Source organism: Lissotriton helveticus, chromosome 3_2, assembly GCF_964261635.1.
Source record: "Lissotriton helveticus chromosome 3_2, aLisHel1.1, whole genome shotgun sequence".
NCBI lineage: Eukaryota > Metazoa > Chordata > Amphibia > Caudata > Salamandridae > Lissotriton > Lissotriton helveticus.
Window position 1 is genome coordinate 365,087,106 of NC_136062.1, and position 20,090 is coordinate 365,107,195.

Consider the following 20,090-nt stretch of genomic DNA (forward strand, 5'->3'; position numbering starts at 1 on the left):
GCATTGCAAATGCTTGTTTATGTCTGTGTCTCTGGTGTTGGGAAAGAAACTGCTATTTTTGAATGGATACGATTTTAGGAAACTAACAGCAGTAAAATATAGTGAGGTAAATACTGAACTGCAGCTTGTGCATTAGAAATATATAGTAGCATGTGTATTAGACATATTTCTGTATGTGTCGGAACTACATATAACAATACAACATACCATACCCTATGAATATTTATCTATAAAATTAGGATTAAAAGGAGGTAAAGTAGAACTAACCTTTGGGTCAACAGTTGTGCAGTGTGTGACACTAACCACACAGAATAGACAGGCTTCATGCAAAAGTAGTCAATGTATAAGGGTCCTAGACCAGATAGCCACCAAGGGTTTGCACAATAAGGCAGTTGCGTAACGGAGGTTGAGGGCGCCCTTCAAAGTACATGGTCGGCCCCCCATGCTCCAGACCCCATTAGAAGCTCTCAGGCCAGGGGCCTGCCACGGTGCACAGACATAATATCGACTCCAAAATATCGACTGGAAAGAATATCGAGTTTTAAATATCGTTTGGAGAAAATATCGACTAGACAGAATATCGACAGTCAAAATATCGTTTTTAAGGTAAGTGAAGTAATATCGACTGTAAATAATATAGACAGTGAAAATATCCAAGTATATAATCTAGATAGTAAAAAATATAGTTTTTTCAATAATATTTAATTATTTATAGTGTTTTTATGTTATAATATATGTGAAAAGTGTCATTTTTTTTAATAATTATTTTTAATTAATATTTTTTTTTTATTATTGTGTAATTTTATTCTGTAGCGGGTTGTGGGTTTATAGGGGAATAGGGTGGGAAGTAATTTAATTATAATAAATTAAATATGTAAATTTATTAATTGGTAGTAATAGTTAATTATTTGGTAATTAAATAATATATGTTAATTATTTACAATTTAATTGGTAATTAATTTAATTTAATTGATTAATTGCTAATTATGTAAATTAAAATAATGTATTTTCTGTAGCGGGTTGTGGGTTTAAGGGGAATAGGGTGGGAAGTAATTTAATTATAATAAATTAAATATGTAAATTTATTAATTGGTAGTAATAATTAATTAATTGGTAATTAAATAATATATGTTAATTATTTACAATTTAATTGGTAATTAATTTAATTTAATTGATTAATTGCTAATTATGTTAAATTAAAGGGGTATTTTTAGGGTTCAGGGTCAGTTTTCAGTTTTTGGGTAAAGGGGTATTTTTAGGGTTCAGGGTCAGTTTTCAGTTTTTGGGCAAAGGGGTATTTTTAGGGTTCAGGGTCAGTTTTCAGTTTTTGGGTAAAGGGGTATTTTTAGGGTTCAGGGTCAGTTTTCAGTTTTTGGGCAAAGGGGTATTTTTAGAGTTCAGGGTCAGTTTTCAGTTTTTGGGCAAAGGGGTATTTTTAGGGTTCAGGGTCAGTTTTCAGTTTTTGGGTAAAGGGGTTTTTTTAGGGTTCAGGGTCAGTTTTCAGTTTTTGGGTAAAGGGGTATTTTTAGGGTTCAGGGTCAGTTTTCAGTTTTTGGGTAAAGGGGTATTTTTAGGGTTCAGGGTCAGTTTTCAGTTTTTGGGTAAAGGGGTATTTTTAGGGTTCAGGGTCAGTTTTCAGTTTTTGGGCAAAGGGGTATTTTTAGGGTTCAGGGTCAGTTTTCAGTTTTTGGGTAAAGGGGTATTTTTAGGGTTCAGGGTCAGTTTTCAGTTTTTGGGTAAAGGGGTATTTTTAGGGATCAGGGTCAGTTTTCAGTTTTTGGGTAAAGGGGTATTTTTAGGGTTCAGGGTCAGTTTGGGGTTTTTGGGGTACATATACAATATTGCCTATTATTTAATTAAATTTTGTTACTATATATATATGTTTTAAGAAATATGATGAAAAAAAAATATTTTTTTACTTTCATTAATTATTTAATTATTAAAAGTTATTTTAAGTATTGTTAATTATATTTTAGTAATTAATTTTTTATATTAATGTAATTAAACATTGTTTTTAGTAAAGTCGATATTTTTAACAACGATATTTTTGTAAACGATATTTTGTACTCGATATTTTTGTACTTACCTGTTTGTAGATAGAAACTCGATATTTTGTACTCGATATTTTCTCAACGATATTTTGGGTAGTCGATATTCTTTCAGTCGATATTCTTTCAGTGATCCGCCTGCCACCCATGCACAGTGCTGGGCTGCCTCCTGGTGCTCGGGCCACCTGCACCACAGGGGCTGTGGGCGCTATTGTTAAGGCACTACAATAAGGATAAAAATAGGGTGCTACAACTTGGAAAGATTATTAAAACAGGATTGCTTTGGAAGAGATCTTCCTTTCACATAAGTGCAATCTCTGCTCATGGTTCATCATGCACTAATGATAAAATTAGAGGTTAATTTGTGAAAAAATAAGTGCTGTGGCTCTCGTCAGGAGGTAGCTAGCACCAGCCCATTGCTCCTATTATCGAGCCTCTTGCAGAAGTAACACTAATCTTGAAACCCTACAAGTGGGGAGAGGATGTGGCGTAATGGCCAGAGGTGTCGGCTTTGCAACTGGGGAACCAGCTACGAGCTTCTGTGTAGGCTCAACATCCTGTGATTCTGGGCAAGTCACATAATTTACAGTGCCTACAAAAAATGTATGCAATCTTAACTGGTGCTCATGAAAAGCGTTCCAATACCTTTGGGTCGAGTCGCGCTATAAGCGGCGGAGTTGACGATTAAGTGCCAAGCACCTGATACCACCGGCGCAAATTACATACTGGCTAAAATGGATGCAAAATCAGTATGCTCCTCTTGTAGCTGTTTTGAACACTATGAAGTTGAACAAGTACAAATCTGATGTTTGCACGTTTTGCTCCAATTGAATCTTCTGTGTCAAGCAGATCAAATATATCATAATTGTAAATTGCATTTATATAGTACTTACTACCGACTGGTGAGACATTGAAATACCTTGCAGTGACTACCATGTTACTTTTGAACCCAAGAGTAGAGGTAAATAGTTATTCAGGAATTCTTATATGATAAATAATATTAGTAAACTTCATTGGGAATATAAAGCTGATTTTACAAATTGTATTATATTGCCTTCCAGTCGCATTGATATAATGCTTCATAATCCTGACAAGTGACCGAACCACTTTTGGGGGATCTGTAGTGTGGTACTCAGCAGTTTGTGCTTGGGTTGGAAGATTGTAGAACCGCACTTCCATTAGGGTGTTACATTTTTGTAAAAAGTGTAAAAATAGAAGTGCTATGACAGTCAACGCTAGTCACGTCTTAGAGATATAAAAAAATATTTTCAACCAACCTGCACCATAGCCACGCAGTTGTACATCGCTTAAAAAAAACGAATGCCCAAATAGCATGGCTATTTGGCACTGTTAGTGTTTTCTTTGTAATGTTGTACGGCTGCGTGACTGCTATGCAGCATGGTTGAAAGTAAAAAAAAAGTGCTTAAGTGTCCAGTGTTGACCCATCATAGCCCTTTTCTTTTTAGGTGAGACCTATTGGCTTTGCCAATACTTGTTTTTGCATACATTTAGCACTGCTAATAAATATGCCTCTAATAACATTCCCGTAGTTGAGTGAAGTAACAAGCTTCACAGTGCAAGTGGATGGGGGTGAAAATGGGGGCTCTTAAGATGTACTCTGACTGGAAGTCTCTTAACACGCGTTCCCTTTCACACGGGCACGGCAGAGATATATCAACATTAATATTGATTCAGGATCAAACTACACTAGCTCCGGAATCTGGATTTCAAGTGAAACTGTGCAAGCACATAGTGCACACTTTGAGGGGTCCTTCCCTTGGATAGGTGTAGGACACATGCAGTTAGCGTGATACCTCCGTTCCAGGGAATGCAACTGGAATGGTGACGTAATTGTGCACCTGCTGTGTATTGCAAATTACAGTAATGAAACTATTGCACTAAATTAGAGTTCAACATAGAATGAGGGACATAGGAGGGACAATGGTGGTACAGTTGACAAATAGCAGGGATGCTGAAACCATCGTGTTTATTGCTTTTGCTACTGTTAATTAGCACTCATGTGCTGCACACTACACCAATTTTGTTTGTTTTTTAACATGGGGGGTTGGGCCCTGTAATGTCCCCAGCATGGGCCTCATATATAGTAGCAGAACAACAAAGTGTCTGGGTGACCCTTCAAATTGGAAATATTTATACAGAAACCACCACACCTATTAAAGTAGTCTTGTGTTTTTATTCCACTCTCATGAATTGTTCATGTTATGCCATTAGCATTCACACCTTTGTAAATCATGTCAACAAAGAAAAACAATACATTTTGAACAATACACAAAACATCAATGACAGGAACACATTTGCCAGAAAAAAGAAATTACTACTAGTGCAAACAAGGGATGCAAAACAATAACACACATGAATTACACAAATTATAAATAAGGTGACCAGTCCTTCGATTATACAAAGAAAGTGTGGCTGTATAGACAATTTGGACTGTCAAAGGCTTATAACCTGCATAGGAGGGACAATGGTTGTACCGGTGACAAATAGCAGGGCTGCTGAAACCACTGTGTTTATTGTTTTTGCTACTGTTAATCAGCACTCATGTGCTGCACCCTACACCATTAGGATGTGCTCTCAGCACATGGGAATTCTGAATCTAGAAATAAAGAAGGGCTGAGGGACTGCTAAGGACGTGCATTGCAGCCTCCTTCCCATTCTGAAACACACCCAGAAGGAACTTTTACTTTTGTGTGTTGTGCAAAAACGTTCCATTTATAATAAGTACTCACCTATCAGAATGGCTATGGCAGCTTGCAGCCTTCTCCCATAAAACGATTGGCTCATACTAGACAAGGCCCACACATTCGCTTAATTTAACAAAGACCTGGGTGAAGATGCGGTTGCTCCGATTATTTCTCGTTCCCCAATTAGATTACCTTCTTTTATTTTTTTGTATTATTATTATTATAATTTCAGGCCTGGCTGTGTGTGCTGCCGTGACCTGCTTTGCCAGGCCTGGGTAAATCCTGGAGACACTGGACAACAATGCTTAAGACGGAAACTTCCGGTCCTTTCCGCCTGACTCGCCCTTCACATGTCTCGCGCGGTTAGCGTCGGCCGCGCCACCGCCCGCGTGGCAGGGGCCGCGCGCTGGCGCTGGCAGCCATTGTCTGCGCCTTTCCTCTCGTTAAGTCCCCTTGGCCTTCCATTGTCTTAGGCCTGCCATGTCAGGTCGGGCTCAGCGTAGGCCGCCCATCGGGGAGGAGGACCCCTTTCCCTTTCGTGCATCGCTACACAGCACAATCGCTCTATCCATCTTTTCAGTTCCCATTGTAGAAGCCCCCCCCCCAGAGCTGAGAAAGGCCCCAGTTCACTGGGAAACTTCCTCAGTCAATGAGAACCGTGGCAATGTGTCCCCCTTAGGAACTCCGTCTTAATCGAAATCTTTTTTTTTTTAAATCTAGGATATGAAGAGGCTTCTTGAGATAAAAGGCCTTGGGACTACATGGGTTTGACCACACATTTCAACCCCATTTGGAAAGAATGGGAAACGCTCGCCTGAAAAATGAGTTCAGTTACAATGGGCAGACAAGTAGTGCGGCTTGGAGACAGGGCGGAATGACCTGCTTCCCTGGAACAACAAACAGACTCGGAATGCAATATCATTTTAATGCAAAGCGCATACGAGGAACACAAGAATTCGGGACCTGTTCATTAAACGGGTTTTTGTTTAAATTTAGGAGTAAATTTAAGGAAATTAAGAAGGATGAAGGTATTGGAGAGAGAAAGTCATGATGGAGTGGTACCTTAAACACATAATTTGAACAATGAGTTAATAATGCTATGGTACTGCTTGGTGGTCACACAGGTATAGCAGACATGCAGATTCATGTAACTCTTACTGTGCAAAACAATTTGGCCCTAAATACTGTCTTGTTATTTAGAATGCCATTGCTTATCACCTGCAACGATTCTGAAACAGGAGGGGCAACTGTACCCATATATTAGTAAATTCCTGTGGCTCGTCTTTATTAAATGGTTTCAGATGATAGCCACAGATCTTGTCCTTGAGCCACACCCAATCTGCAGGCACAGCTCTAGCATTGTTTGCATCTGAGCTGGACTGAACTTCATACACAGATCTGGCAACGCTTGTTCTTGAAGTGCACGCCACCCCAGATTGGACCCAACCATATGCAAATCAGTCATGACCCTGTGCCTCATGGGAACAGTCCAGACCGAACTGCCAGGCCAGGTCCTCCCTGGACCGGAAACAAGCATTCTGGGACCGGTTCAGGGTATGTCACCCTTCTTCAGCCAGGCTAGCTTGAATCCAGTGGCACAGTGAGCAAGGGACCCACGTCTGGGCATACCCATCCCACTTAAGCCGAAAAGTGTTACAGCAAACAAATGATAGACAGTTGGGTCCAAACTGGGGTGGGGTAGTGGGCCAAAGAACTATAGATTTAACCCAGATCTTTTGACTGAGGGCGAATGTTTGTAATCTCAGCCTTCCATCCATCATTTGTTTACTGGAACACTTTTCGCCCTAAGTGGGATGGGTATGCCCAGATGTGGTCCCCTTGCTCACTGTGCCACTGGATTCAAGCTAGCCTGGCATTTCGGTCTGGACTGTTCCCTTAAGGCACAGGGTCAAGGCTGAGTTGCATATGGCTGGGTACAAACTGGTGTGGCGTCAGTGGCAAAAGAACTATGGATTTAACCCATATCTTTTGACTGGGGGAGAATATTTGCATTGTCAGCATTCCGTCCATCATTTGTTTGCTTTAACACATGTTCTTCTTTTAGCCACTGACACTGCTCCTGTATACAGGACCGTCTTCACTAACGTGGAGTGTGGCATTCCTGATTGGCTTTTTGGTTGTTTGACGAAACAACACATGCGATTTCTTTGCATGCCTTATTAAAGCGTTCTCAACTACGACCATGTCCCTACCACGGATGTCTTTACAATGAATTTCGTTGTAAAGGCATGATTGGTAAAGGCACAAGCCTAGGAAAGATCTCACCCCTGTCTTCCATCCTGAGCCCTAAAACCTGGCCCTGCTAACCACCCTGCCCCAGGCTAAAAATGACTCGACCCCCCCATCCTGAGCCTGAAAACTGTCCCTCAGTCTTAAAACTGCCCCTTCCCCTCCGCCTTGAGCCCTAACACACGGCTCCCAGCCCTAAAACAACCCAGACCCCATGCCCCCCACTGTGAGCCCTAAAGCCCAGCCCTATAAAATACCCTGACCCCCACACTGAGCCCTAAAACCTAGCACCCAGCCCTTAAAAATAACCCAAACCCCTATTCCAAGCCCCCAAAGCTATAAGAATGGCTTGGGTGACCAGTATTATTAATTTGAATGTATATTGAATTGATAAACAACTGTGGGGCATATTATCAAGGGGGTTTATCTCCGCCTTTTTGGCTTTAAAAGCCAAGAAAGCGGAGATAAAATTATCTCCCTATTACCTAGCTGTCGCTAACACCAGTTAGCGACAGCTAGTAGGAGATAGAGACCATCTTGTGCCCCACTTTGCATGTCAGTGATATTTATCACTAATGACATGCAAAGTGGGCGTGCCAAGATGTTAGCGACTGGAAACAGTCGCTAACATCGCTATCTCCTATTACCAACTTATGGAGATATTCGCGCTAAGCGCAAATATCTCCAAAAGCTAACACCTGCCCTGAGCAGTTCTTAGCCATGTTATCCAATGGGAGGTGGATAACATGGCTAAGAGCATTAGCTCGGTAATGCATGAATATCGCTGACTTTTCAGCGATATTCATGCATTGCGGCCGATTTTTATCGCATTTGCGATAAACATTGGTAATACCAAGGTTTATTTGCGATAAAAATCGCCGCAGCTCAGCGGTAATTTTTTGTCTCTAACCAAGCAATAGCGATAATTATCGCTATTGCTTGGTAATATGCCCCTCTGTTTTTTAGAGAGAAGCACAACAACAGTGTCACCATGTGGCAGACTGTCATAAGTCCCGGTGTGTACTATTAAGTGCTGGTTCCGAGCACCGGAAACCAACAGCTCAAATAAAGCATGGGTCAGAGTGGGCCCCCGGAGCTTGGCCCCCCTGCACCGCAGCGGATTTTGTTACGCCACTTGTTTACACTGTCGGAAATGCTTTTAAAACTGTTGACTTTCTGGATGTGTTCATATCAAATATGTATTTATGACTATTTTTTTAATAAGTCTGCTGTACAAATCAATGTTAGAGCGTTTTACAGAAGAACAAAAATATGAGAACAGATGAGGGTACAAAGAATACTTTGCCTGGAAGGTTTCAGGTGTAAGGGGACATGGCTTAAGATAGAAAGATGCATTTGTAGGAAGAAAGACTGCCTCTTTGCAGGTGCCTTTGTGAATTATTTACACTATTTGACCTGGATACCTCATAACTGTAAAATGTAAATGTCATGGTACTTATAGAGTGCACTGTCACCAGACGGTCACCTTGCGGTGTCGCCTATGCGGTTTCCTGGTGCTGATACTCATACCGCTGTGGAACCCCTCCTGGCTTTCCCTGTGAAGTGTCCACTCCTGGGCACCCCCAGGGTGAAGGCAGGCATCCTTAGCGCTGTTGGGGCCAGTGTGGAGGATAAGCAAGCTATTGCCCAGAGTTGCAGCGTGGGGCCCGTGATTAGAATAGGTACCAAGGCGAGAATTAACAGGTCTGAGGAAATTTGAGCCCGAGACCCTGCCGAGGCAGGAATCGAACCCTAGTCCCTGGCCAGAACTCTGCATCAGGGTCTGCCGCTCTAACCATTGAGCCACACTCCTCCACTAACCCTAAGTATAGCTTGAAAAGATGTGCTTCTAACCTAGACAGTTCCTAGCTAGATAAGCAAGGCCTAAATCCTAGCTAGATCAGCCTCTGTGAGGCAAAGAAAGAAGAACGAACGTGGCACCTGGACAGTCTGCCTGGTTTGTCAACTGTACTAGTTTCTGGATGGCCATTTTGGGCCTGCCTTTTGGTTGGCAGCAAATGTTAGGTACCGTGTCAAATTTAGGCTAGCAGGACACACAATCAGCTTGCACCTGTGGTGTAAAGTCTCACAACGCATACTCAACTACCAATTCATTATGGACAGTGCGCTAGAGGAATGGGCTAAATGTTCCAGATACTATGGGAAAATGTTTTTGCATCAGTGGCACCTGGCAGCCCTAATAAGGGGTGCGTGAAATTATAATTCTGCTGGCAAAACATCCCGAAGATACCAAACCTCATAACTTCACAAATAAATAAAGTTTCAACGTTTCTAACCTATGTAAAACATGATTTGTGAGTGATATTCTCTACACCCAAAAAAAAGCCCAAATATTTTCAATGTAAATAAATTTTGGTTGAAATATTTTTTGGTAAAAATGTAGGGTTTATCCCCAACAAAATATACCTCATGAGTGATTTGACAGCTGCTATTAACTTTGCAAATATTGTGATGTTGGCAACGCTTTAAATACAAATGACAATTTCATGCATGCTTAGGGATTACAGGTATGTGGGTGTGTGGGTTTCCCACTGAAGGTATTTTGCATAACAACCTAACAGAATTCCAGCAACTGGCATTAATTCAGAGTGCAGTTGTACATCAGCTGTTACAGCTGTCTTGTACTTTAGTAACCCTGGTAGCAGTTGTTTAGCTGATATGCCCATGTCCCTTAACAAGTAAGTGAAATGAAGCCTTCACAGCCTGTGGAGTAGTAAAATAAATCCCTACTTGGGGTTCTGTGTGCCCATCTAGTCCCTCTGCTTCATTGGCAATGTATCATTTGTACTGATGGTAGCTATGCTTCTTGCCTGGCAGCGTCTGTGCTAATTCTAGTATTAGTGGTCATGAAGGCATGACCATGAATTTAGGTAGCCCCACCACCTCCCTGTCCTGAGGAAGACCCGCATGCGGAGGCTCTAAAGTACCCTTGCGTGTCGATACGGGCCGAAACGTCGACTTTTAACTCCTACTAAGGCACAAGCCTTAGTAGGAGTTAAAAGTCGACGTTTCGGCCCGTATGTTGGTTACTACCACCCCGTCCCTTGAACAGATGATACATTACTCTGCAACAGCACATACATTTTTCGTTTGAATAATGGAATGATGTTTTTACATGGACAGGCCACAAATAACTGCTGCTGATGTTATAACCAGTTTTTCATGTTAAATCAAGAAACCCTAAGTTTGAATTACTTTCATTCCTTGTCCTTTCCTAATCCTATCATGCACGAGATCACCGTTTCACAACCCTCCTCTATTCTGGAGCCACCTTCCTACCAACTAATTGTATAATTATGTCCTAACGTATGTCTTCTATACAATGAATGAAATAGACAGTTTTGTTTAAATTCAGTGGGTATCGATATTTCCTTTCTTTTTTAGCAAGGTGCACTATGTTGTATATTGATTATTCTATGCTTAATATGTTTTTGCATACAAACTAAATTGGAAAACGTACATTTGTCTACTCCTAAAACAAAGGTGTCCAAGGACCAAACATTGTTCTATATCGCACGATACCCATGTCCAAGGACAGTAATTGGGTCACCCCATTAGCAAATAATGGTAGTCGAGTATAGGCTTGAAGCCCCGCTCACTCTCCGCTCATGTTAGTCATTGGCTTGATTGGCTTGTGTCATTGTCCTTCGTAAATGCTGGCTTCTGATTTGTTAATAGGCTGGTTGATCCTTCCTTAGTACTGCCTTGTCTTCATTTGTAACCTCCCATGAGGACTGGACCTTTTACTTCTGTTGTTAACCGGTATGTCTGTAAGCACTATTTTCTTTAATGAGTTTCTCCTACTGCAGGCACGACATGCGTGCTTTCACTTTTCAAGCAGCACGGGACAACGGCGGCCGCTTTTTAAAAAATGATATAAGTCTCGCATTTACATGAGTTTGTGCTATTGGCATTGAAAATACAATGCTTTTTATTTCTGTGTTAATTATCAAAATAGATAAATAAAAGGCATTGTCATTTACAATGCCAATAGATTAAACTCTCGCACATGGAGACCAATTACATTGCAAATGCTTGTTGTTCCTGTTACCCACCAGCAGCTAACAGGAGACTGCTGAGAGCCTGACAGTGAGGGCTGGGATCCATTCTGTGATGGCATTGCGTGTCAAAGAGTAAGTGGTATCACTTCTGCCATCCATGCTCAAAGCCACGTGGTAACAGAGCAACTTCCCTGCTCTGTTACCACGTGGCTTTGAGCATTCATCACTAATTTTCAGATGGCAATAATGGCTCCTTGTAGATATCAATGTGGACTAGCTTAGTTTAGGGGGAGGGGGGATTTAAGTGACTCTGGTACGTCAGACAATAGAAAGGAAAAAAGCAATGTTTTCCTTATAAAGCCCTCACCCACCGACCTAGTCGGTGGCATGCTTCATCATCGGGCCCACCACAGTGGCACCGAATATGCCCCGGGTGTGCTGCAACGCCAGGTGACTGCGGAGCTGGTATATTGCTGCGTGTGCAGTGAAGGAGTGAGAAGTGAAAGTTTAAAAAGCTATACAGGAGGTCCCAGCACCCGAGGGTTAACAAGTATTTAATAAACTGGGCCTCTGTTAGCTGTTTAAAAAGGCAAAAGGACAAAGTGGAGTGTATGATGACCTCCCGTGTCCAGTGTGGTCTACATGTTTCTGCCAGTGCCTTTGATATTATAAGCTGGCTTTCCTCAGGACCAAAGTGTAACGTGATAAAGTGCAGGTTAAATAATAATAAACTATATTAAGTGTGTGTGTCAATTCTTGACTATGTGTCGCGCTCGCTAAGGCGCTGTAGCTGTTAGAGGGGGATTCCCTCAAGCTTTTCTACATAAAACACATAGGACAAGGACATGACGTACAAGGAAGAGTCATATTAGGATGGCAAGTCTTTAAAACCATGGTGGCCGGCTTTTAGGGTGGTGTACGGCTTAAATCCGGCTAGGGTGAGCTCATGACAATCGTATGAGACAGGTGAAAGTCTAGATACAACCGTAAGTGGGTGGTGGTGGGCTAAAAAACGAAATCACAAGGTGAGGTACAGGAAAGTACTAATACTGGGTCCTCACTCTGTTATTTCTTGGTAAAAAGCCTCAAGGGTCGCCTGGCAGAGAAAGAGACCCTGTGGAGATAAACGAGGTTCACAAGGCTGTCTAACCTGTAGGGAGAAAAGAGATCTGGCTTACCCCATTTTGCAGGACCAGTGCGGTGGTTTACTCACGAGTAGTTCGGTCTGGTTCCTCCTTGGACCTATTCGTCCTTCTGCGGCGCCCGGTATGAGGCGAGTGGGCCGCCTGGCTTAGTTTTTATATTGTTTGTTAAACTCGATGCACCTGTTCGGGTTAGAAAGAGGGAGGGGTGCGCGGTAAACGCTGCCTCATGGTGGCTCTGTCTGCGCATGCGTAGAGGAGTAGTGCGCGTTTCAGGCGCAAGCGCGTTGTGTTGCCGTAGCGTTCTGTGTTGAGCGCATGCGCGGGTGAATACGTGCGTGTGAAATGGTTCTCAAGTTGCCGGTGATCTGCAGGTTGACTAGACTTGGTTGTATTGCATGCACACTGGGCTGAGAATACATGGTGTAGGTCAGGGTTCACGAAGATCTCAGTATTGGTGCGTTCTGCCGCATTGGGCGGACTAGGAGGGGAGAAGAAGGGACAAGGAGAGGGGCGCTCATGCAGGAGTGAGCTGGCACTGCTACCTGTAGTGTTTAGCAAGGGTGTCTACATGGCCAGACTGTTCCATGGAATGGAATCGTTTAGGCCATGGGTATGGGTGGAAAGACGATAAATCCAGCGTTGTTCTTTTTGCAGTAGGAGTTTCTCATCTCTAAGGTTGTCAAATTTCTCAATGACGGTCCACGTGAAGTCATTGGGAGTGTGGTTATGGGTCAGAAAGTGGTCTGTAAGTTTACTGATGTTTTTGCCACATCTTATGGTACTTCTGTGCTCTGTCATTCTTGTGCGCACTTTTCTGGTTGTCATTCCGACGTACCTGAGGCCACATCTACAGATGATCAGGTATACTAGATTGGAGGAGTTGCAGTTTGTGAACTGTCGTTGTGTCCAGGTCTTGCCTGGTTCCAAACTTAGTGTTTTTGACGGGGATGTGAGGTGGCATACACTGCAATTGTTACAGGGTTGGTGGCCAGTGATTTTTGGCAAGCCCCATGCGTTGACGATGGTGTTGTCTTTGTCTTGATTTTTTGGCCGGGGTCTGGTGTTCACCAGTTGGTCTCTTAAATTGGTGGCCCTTCTGTAGGCAAAGCGGGGCTTCTCCCACTGTCTGGTACCAGAGTTTATGATTTTCCAGTTGCGGTGAATGATGTTAGACACTTGATTGGACGCTGTGTTGTACGTCGTTACGCAAGTTAGGACAGGATCTTCTTCCGGTTTCTCGACTGTCTCGAGGAGAGCCTTCCTGTTTTGATTCCTGGCTCTTTTGCAGGTTTTATTGATTATCCTGGAGGGATAGCCACGGTCCCTCAGTTTGTGCACCAGCTCGCTGGATTGTTGTTTGTAGTCTGTTATGTTTGTGCAGTTACGCCTGATGCGTAGGAATTGCCCGTAGGGCAGGTTTTCCCGCAGGTGTCGGGGGTGGAAACTATCAAACCTAAGTAAGGAGTTTCTTGCTGTGGGTTTGTAGAAGGTAGTGGTTGATAGTCCTGGGTTAGTATCAGGGACCCCCTGTTAAGGATCGACTCCTGGGTCAGGGAAACAATAGTTTTTTGAAAAAGTATACACCCAGGCAGACTTTAGCTACAAGGAACTGGCTAATTTGCAACACATTTTGTGAACAACATATGATGAATAAACAAGGAATAAAACAACAATTAGTACAACAGACTGTTATGATATCAAAAACATATTTTTTAATCTCGATTTTTTTAAAAAGGGTTAGTAAATATCACTGTGTGTATATGATGTATACAATAGAATATTTGATACATTAATTATGAATGACAATTCCATGATACATTATTAAAACCAAAAAAGAGAAAAAATGATTAAAAATTAATCTTTTAGTTTAAAAATATTTCATCAGGACTTTAGAATGTGCAGCCACTTTTTTTCCACAAGGAGAAGTTAATCGCAACCTTCCACCATAACCTTTTTGATGACTGCGCAAAAGTGATGTTGGGAGTGAGGCACCTTCCTTCTATTAGATGTGGGCGGTATGTGATATCTGAGAAAGCAGTATTCACTGCGTGCTTCTCACTTCTACCTCCGTCTACTTCTCGTTAGTCCTCTACAAACAATACGGCCAAGAGTCGGTTTCTTTAGCCGCCGGTAGACTTTTGCGCAGTCATCAAAAAGGTTATGGTGGAAGGTTGCGATTAACTTCTCCTTGTGGAAAAAAAGTGGCTGCACATTCTAAAGTCCTGATGAAGACAAAAGATTTGTCGAAACGCGTTGACACAGCCCAAGTCTATCAATAATTGGAGAAATATTTTTAAACTAAAAGATTAATTTTTAATCATTTTTTCTCTTTTTCGGTTTTAATAATGTATCATGGAATTGTCATTCATAATTAATGTATCAAATATTCTATTGTATACATCATATACACACAGTGATATTTACTAACCCTTTTTAAAAAAATCGAGATTAAAAAATATGTTTTTGATATCATAACAGTCTGTTGTACTAATTGTTGTTTTATTCCTTGTTTATTCATCATATGTTGTTCACAAAATGTGTTGCAAATTAGCCAGTTCCTTGTAGCTAAAGTCTGCCTGGGTTGTATACTTTTTCAAAAAAAAAAAGTGGTTGATAGTCCTCCATTTTGTGGTCTGATGTTCAGGTCTAAGAAAGGTAGCTCAGTGGAACTACTAGTGCATGTGAAGCGCAAATACGGGTCTAGTTGGTTGATCCATAGCATGAATTTGTCAAGCGATTCCTGATTGCCCTTCCATACTACGAGAATGTCGTCGATGTAGCGACGCCACATTCTTATGCTGGTGGAAAAAGGATTGGTTGGTTGTTGTATGTGTGTCTCCTCGAAATGGGCCACATACAATCCTGCCACACTGGGAGCAAAAACACTGCCCATAGATGTGCCGTTCGTCTGAAGGTAATAGGTGCCCTCGTATTCGAAATAGTTCTCTTTGAGAGCTAGTGCTGCGCAGTCTAAGATAAAGCTGCGAGGGGTGTTGTAAGTCCAAGTGTTGGTCATAAGGACATCGTGCAGTACCTTGAGCGTGGCGTCTTGTGGGAGGCTAGTGTATAGGGATTCTATATCTAGTCCCACAAGTAGTTCAGTGCTCGGGTCAAAGTTGATTTCCTGGATTACATTTAGTAGATGTTTAGTGTCCTTTAGGTAGGTGGGGGTCTGTTGAACCAGGGGATTGAGGAAGAAATCACAGAACCGTGATAACGGTTCTAGCAATGACTTGATCCCAGACACGATGGGTCTCCCTGGTGGTGGGATGGTGCCTTTGTGCACTTTGGGGACCGTGTAGAAATAAGGAGTCTTTATTTCTTTGGGACATAAGTAGTCCGCCTCTTGCTGTGATATGTGGTCATTGTCTTTGGCATGTTTTACCAGTTGATTGATGGTGATCTGTAGTTGTTCAGTTGGATCTTTTTGGAGGCGCTTGTAGTTCCTAGTGTCACTAAGGAGCCTCTTGCATTCCTGGTCATAGTCTGTCTTGTTCATCAGGACTATGCCACCACCTTTATCCGCCGGTTTTATTACAAGTTTGGGGTAATGCTGGAGGCGTTGGATGGTGCTTCTGTCTTTGTTAGACAGGTTGTTGAAGGTATCCCTCTGTTGGAGTTGTTCTACTTCTGTTACTTCTGTGTAGACTGCCTGTTCGAAGGTCAGGATTTCTACCGGGATGCTGCCCGGTGGGGGGGTGAAGGTTGATTTTGTTCTCATTCCCGTTTCATTTGGCGTGCCTCCTACTCCCATGACGGTGTTGTCCTTTTTCTCAAAGAAAGCCTTTAATTTAAGCTTTCTAAAGAATTCGGCGAGTTCTACATGTAGTTTAAACATATCCAGTCTTGGCGTTGGGACAAATGAGAGGCCTTTATTCAGTACTCCCGTTTCCTCCGGTGTGAGTTGTGTGTCAGATAGGTTGAACACGAGGGGGCAGGGAGGTGTTATTTGCTGGTCCCTGCTTGTTCCTTGGTTTTGTTCCTCGTGTTGGAGCTCACTGGTTCCGCTTCGGGTGCCCATTGTACTTGACCTGGGTTCCGTCTCTTGCCCCGGCCTCTTCTGCCCTGGGATAAAAAAGGATATCGCTGGTTCTGATTTCCTTGAAAGAAGGGCATGTTGCCTTGGGGGTACATTTGTGGGTATCCAAAGTACGGGGGTGGTAGGTGGCCGAAAAGAGGCGGTGGTGGGCCGAAGTTGTGGTTTTGGGGCCCTTGCCAAGGTTGTTGCCAGGGTTGTCCACGTCTACCTCTCCCTCTCGGGGTGTTGGGTCCTGAACTTGAGTTACTTGAGGCGCTTGAGATGGAGCTGTTGTCTGAATTTTCAGATGATTTCTTGGCGGGGGTGTAGTCGTCTTCCGAATACGGGTAGGTTTTAGAGTAACTGAATCTCTTCAGGTCCTTTTCAAATTTTTTTATTTTGGTCTGGGTTAGGTAATCTTTGTATTCCGCTATTTTGCGGTTTTGGTCATCAAGTTTCTTTTTGATCCCTGTCACCGTGGTTTTAAAGTGTGACTCCGTCGCCTGGATTTCTATCATGATTGCATCCGATAGACGTTTTGCGGTTTTGATGATAAGGACTAACCAGTCCCTGGTGCAGTGCCAGGCGATCTGGGCCCAGTCTTTTCGGAATGCTGCGTCATCCAAGAAAATCCTGGGGGCATTGGTGACCAGAAGGCCAGTGGGAGCTGTATTGGTACGTAGGTATTGTGCCAGGATGACCCCATGCAGAACTGTCCGAATCCTGTTCCTCTTCTTCTCCGTGAGTGAGTCCCAGTCAGTTGATTGGGCTACAGTTGCTGAGATATTGAAGTCTGCCAGGAGTGAGGGATCAGCTAGGATTTCGCTGATGTCCTCAGCAGTGTAGGTTAGGCCCATGTTTTCGGCCATGTTGGGGGTAGTGGATGCTCTCACAGCTGCGCGCTGCTTAGTATTATACAGATCAAAGAGAGAGAGAGGACTAGGTAGGCTAGCCCGTATCCCCTGGGTTATATGTAGATATCAATGTGGACTTGCTTAGTTTAGGGGGAGGGGGGATTTAAGTGACTCTGGTACGTCAGACAATAGAAAGGAAAAAAGCAATGTTTTCCTTATAAAGCCCTCACCCACCGACCTAGTCGGTGGCATGCTTCATCATCGGGCCCACCACAGTGGCACCGAATGTGCCCCGGGTGTGCTGCAACGCCAGGTGACTGCGGAGCTGGTATATTGCTGCGTGTGCAGTGAAGGAGTGAGAAGTGAAAGTTTAAAAAGCTATACAGGAGGTCCCAGCACCCGAGGGTTAACAAGTATTTAATAAACTGGGCCTCTGTTAGCTGTTTAAAAAGGCAAAAGGACAAAGTGGAGTGTATGATGACCTCCCGTGTCCAGTGTGGTCTACATGTTTCTGCCAGTGCCTTTGATATTATAAGCTGGCTTTCCTCAGGACCAAAGTGTAACGTGATAAAGTGCAGGTTAAATAATAATAAACTATATTAAGTGTGTGTGTCAATTCTTGACTATGTGTCGCGCTCGCTAAGGCGCTGTAGCTGTTAGAGGGGGATTCCCTCAAGCTTTTCTACATAAAACACATAGGACAAGGACATGACGTACAAGGAAGAGTCATATTAGGATGGCAAGTCTTTAAAACCATGGTGGCCGGCTTTTAGGGTGGTGTATGGCTTAAATCCGGCTAGGGTGAGCTCATGACAATCGTATGAGACAGGTGAAAGTTTAGATACAACCGTAAGTGGGTGGTGGTGGGCTAAAAAACGAAATCACAAGGTGAGGTACAGGAAAGTACTAATACTGGGTCCTCACTCTGTTATTTCTTGGTAAAAAGCCTCAAGGGTCGCCTGGCAGAGAAAGAGACCCTGTGGAGATAAACGAGGTTCACAAGGCTGTCTAACCTGTAGGGAGAAAAGAGATCTGGCTTACCCCATTTTGCAGGACCAGTGCGGTGGTTTACTCACGAGTAGTTCGGTCTGGTTCCTCCTTGGACCTATTCGTCCTTCTGCGGCGCCCGGTATGAGGCGAGTGGGCCGCCTGGCTTAGTTTTTATATTGTTTGTTAAACTCGATGCACCTGTTCGGGTTAGAAAGAGGGAGGGGTGCGCGGTAAACGCTGCCTCATGGTGGCTCTGTCTGCGCATGCGTAGAGGAGTAGTGCGCGTTTCAGGCGCAAGCGCGTTGTGTTGCCGTAGCGTTCTGTGTTGAGCGCATGCGCGGGTGAATACGTGCGTGTGAAATGGTTCTCAAGTTGCCGGTGATCTGCAGGTTGACTAGACTTGGTTGTATTGCATGCACACTGGGCTGAGAATACATGGTGTAGGTCAGGGTTCACGAAGATCTCAGTATTGGTGCGTTCTGCCGCATTGGGCGGACTAGGAGGGGAGAAGAAGGGACAAGGAGAGGGGCGCTCATGCAGGAGTGAGCTGGCACTGCTACCTGTAGTGTTTAGCAAGGGTGTCTACATGGCCAGACTGTTCCATGGAATGGAATCGTTTAGGCCATGGGTATGGGTGGAAAGACGATAAATCCAGCGTTGTTCTTTTTGCAGTAGGAGTTTCTCATCTCTAAGGTTGTCAAATTTCTCAATGACGGTCCACGTGAAGTCATTGGGAGTGTGGTTATGGGTCAGAAAGTGGTCTGTAAGTTTACTGATGTTTTTGCCACATCTTATGGTACTTCTGTGCTCTGTCATTCTTGTGCGCACTTTTCTGGTTGTCATTCCGACGTACCTGAGGCCACATCTACAGATGATCAGGTATACTAGATTGGAGGAGTTGCAGTTTGTGAACTGTCGTTGTGTCCAGGTCTTGCCTGGTTCCAAACTTAGTGTTTTTGACGGGGATGTGAGGTGGCATACACTGCAATTGTTACAGGGTTGGTGGCCAGTGATTTTTGGCAAGCCCCATGCGTTGACGATGGTGTTGTCTTTGTCTTGATTTTTTGGCCGGGGTCTGGTGTTCACCAGTTGGTCTCTTAAATTGGTGGCCCTTCTGTAGGCAAAGCGGGGCTTCTCCCACTGTCTGGTACCAGAGTTTATGATTTTCCAGTTGCGGTGAATGATGTTAGACACTTGATTGGACGCTGTGTTGTACGTCGTTACGCAAGTTAGGACAGGATCTTCTTCCGGTTTCTCGACTGTCTCGAGGAGAGCCTCCCTGTTTTGATTCCTGGCTCTTTTGCAGGTTTTATTGATTATCCTGGAGGGATAGCCACGGTCCTTCAGTTTGTGCACCAGCTCGCTGGATTGTTGTTTGTAGTCTGTTATGTTTGTGCAGTTACGCCTGATGCGTAGGAATTGCCCGTAGGGCAGGTTTTCCCTCAGGTGTCGGGGGTGGAAACTATCAAACCTAAGTAAGGAGTTTCTTGCTGTGGGTTTGTAGAAGGTAGTGGTTGATAGTCCTCCATTTTGTGGTCTGATGTTCAGGTCTAAGAAAGGTAGCTCAGTGGAACTACTAGTGCATGTGAATCGCAAATACGGGTCTAGTTGGTTGATCCATAGCATGAATTTGTCAAGCGATTCCTGATTGCCCTTCCATACTACGAGAATGTCGTCGATGTAGCGACGCCACATTCTTATGCTGGTGGAAAAAGGATTGGTTGGTTGTTGTATGTGTGTCTCCTCGAAATGGGCCACATACAATCCTGCCACACTGGGAGCAAAAACACTGCCCATAGATGTGCCGTTCGTCTGAAGGTAATAGGTGCCCTCGTATTCGAAATAGTTCTCTTTGAGAGCTAGTGCTGCGCAGTCTAAGATAAAGCTGCGAGGGGTGTTGTAAGTCCAAGTGTTGGTCATAAGGACATCGTGCAGTACCTTGAGCGTGGCGTCTTGTGGGAGGCTAGTGTATAGGGATTCTATATCTATGTCCCAAAGAAATAAAGACTCCTTATTTCTACACGGTCCCCAAAGTGCACAAAGGCACCATCCCACCAC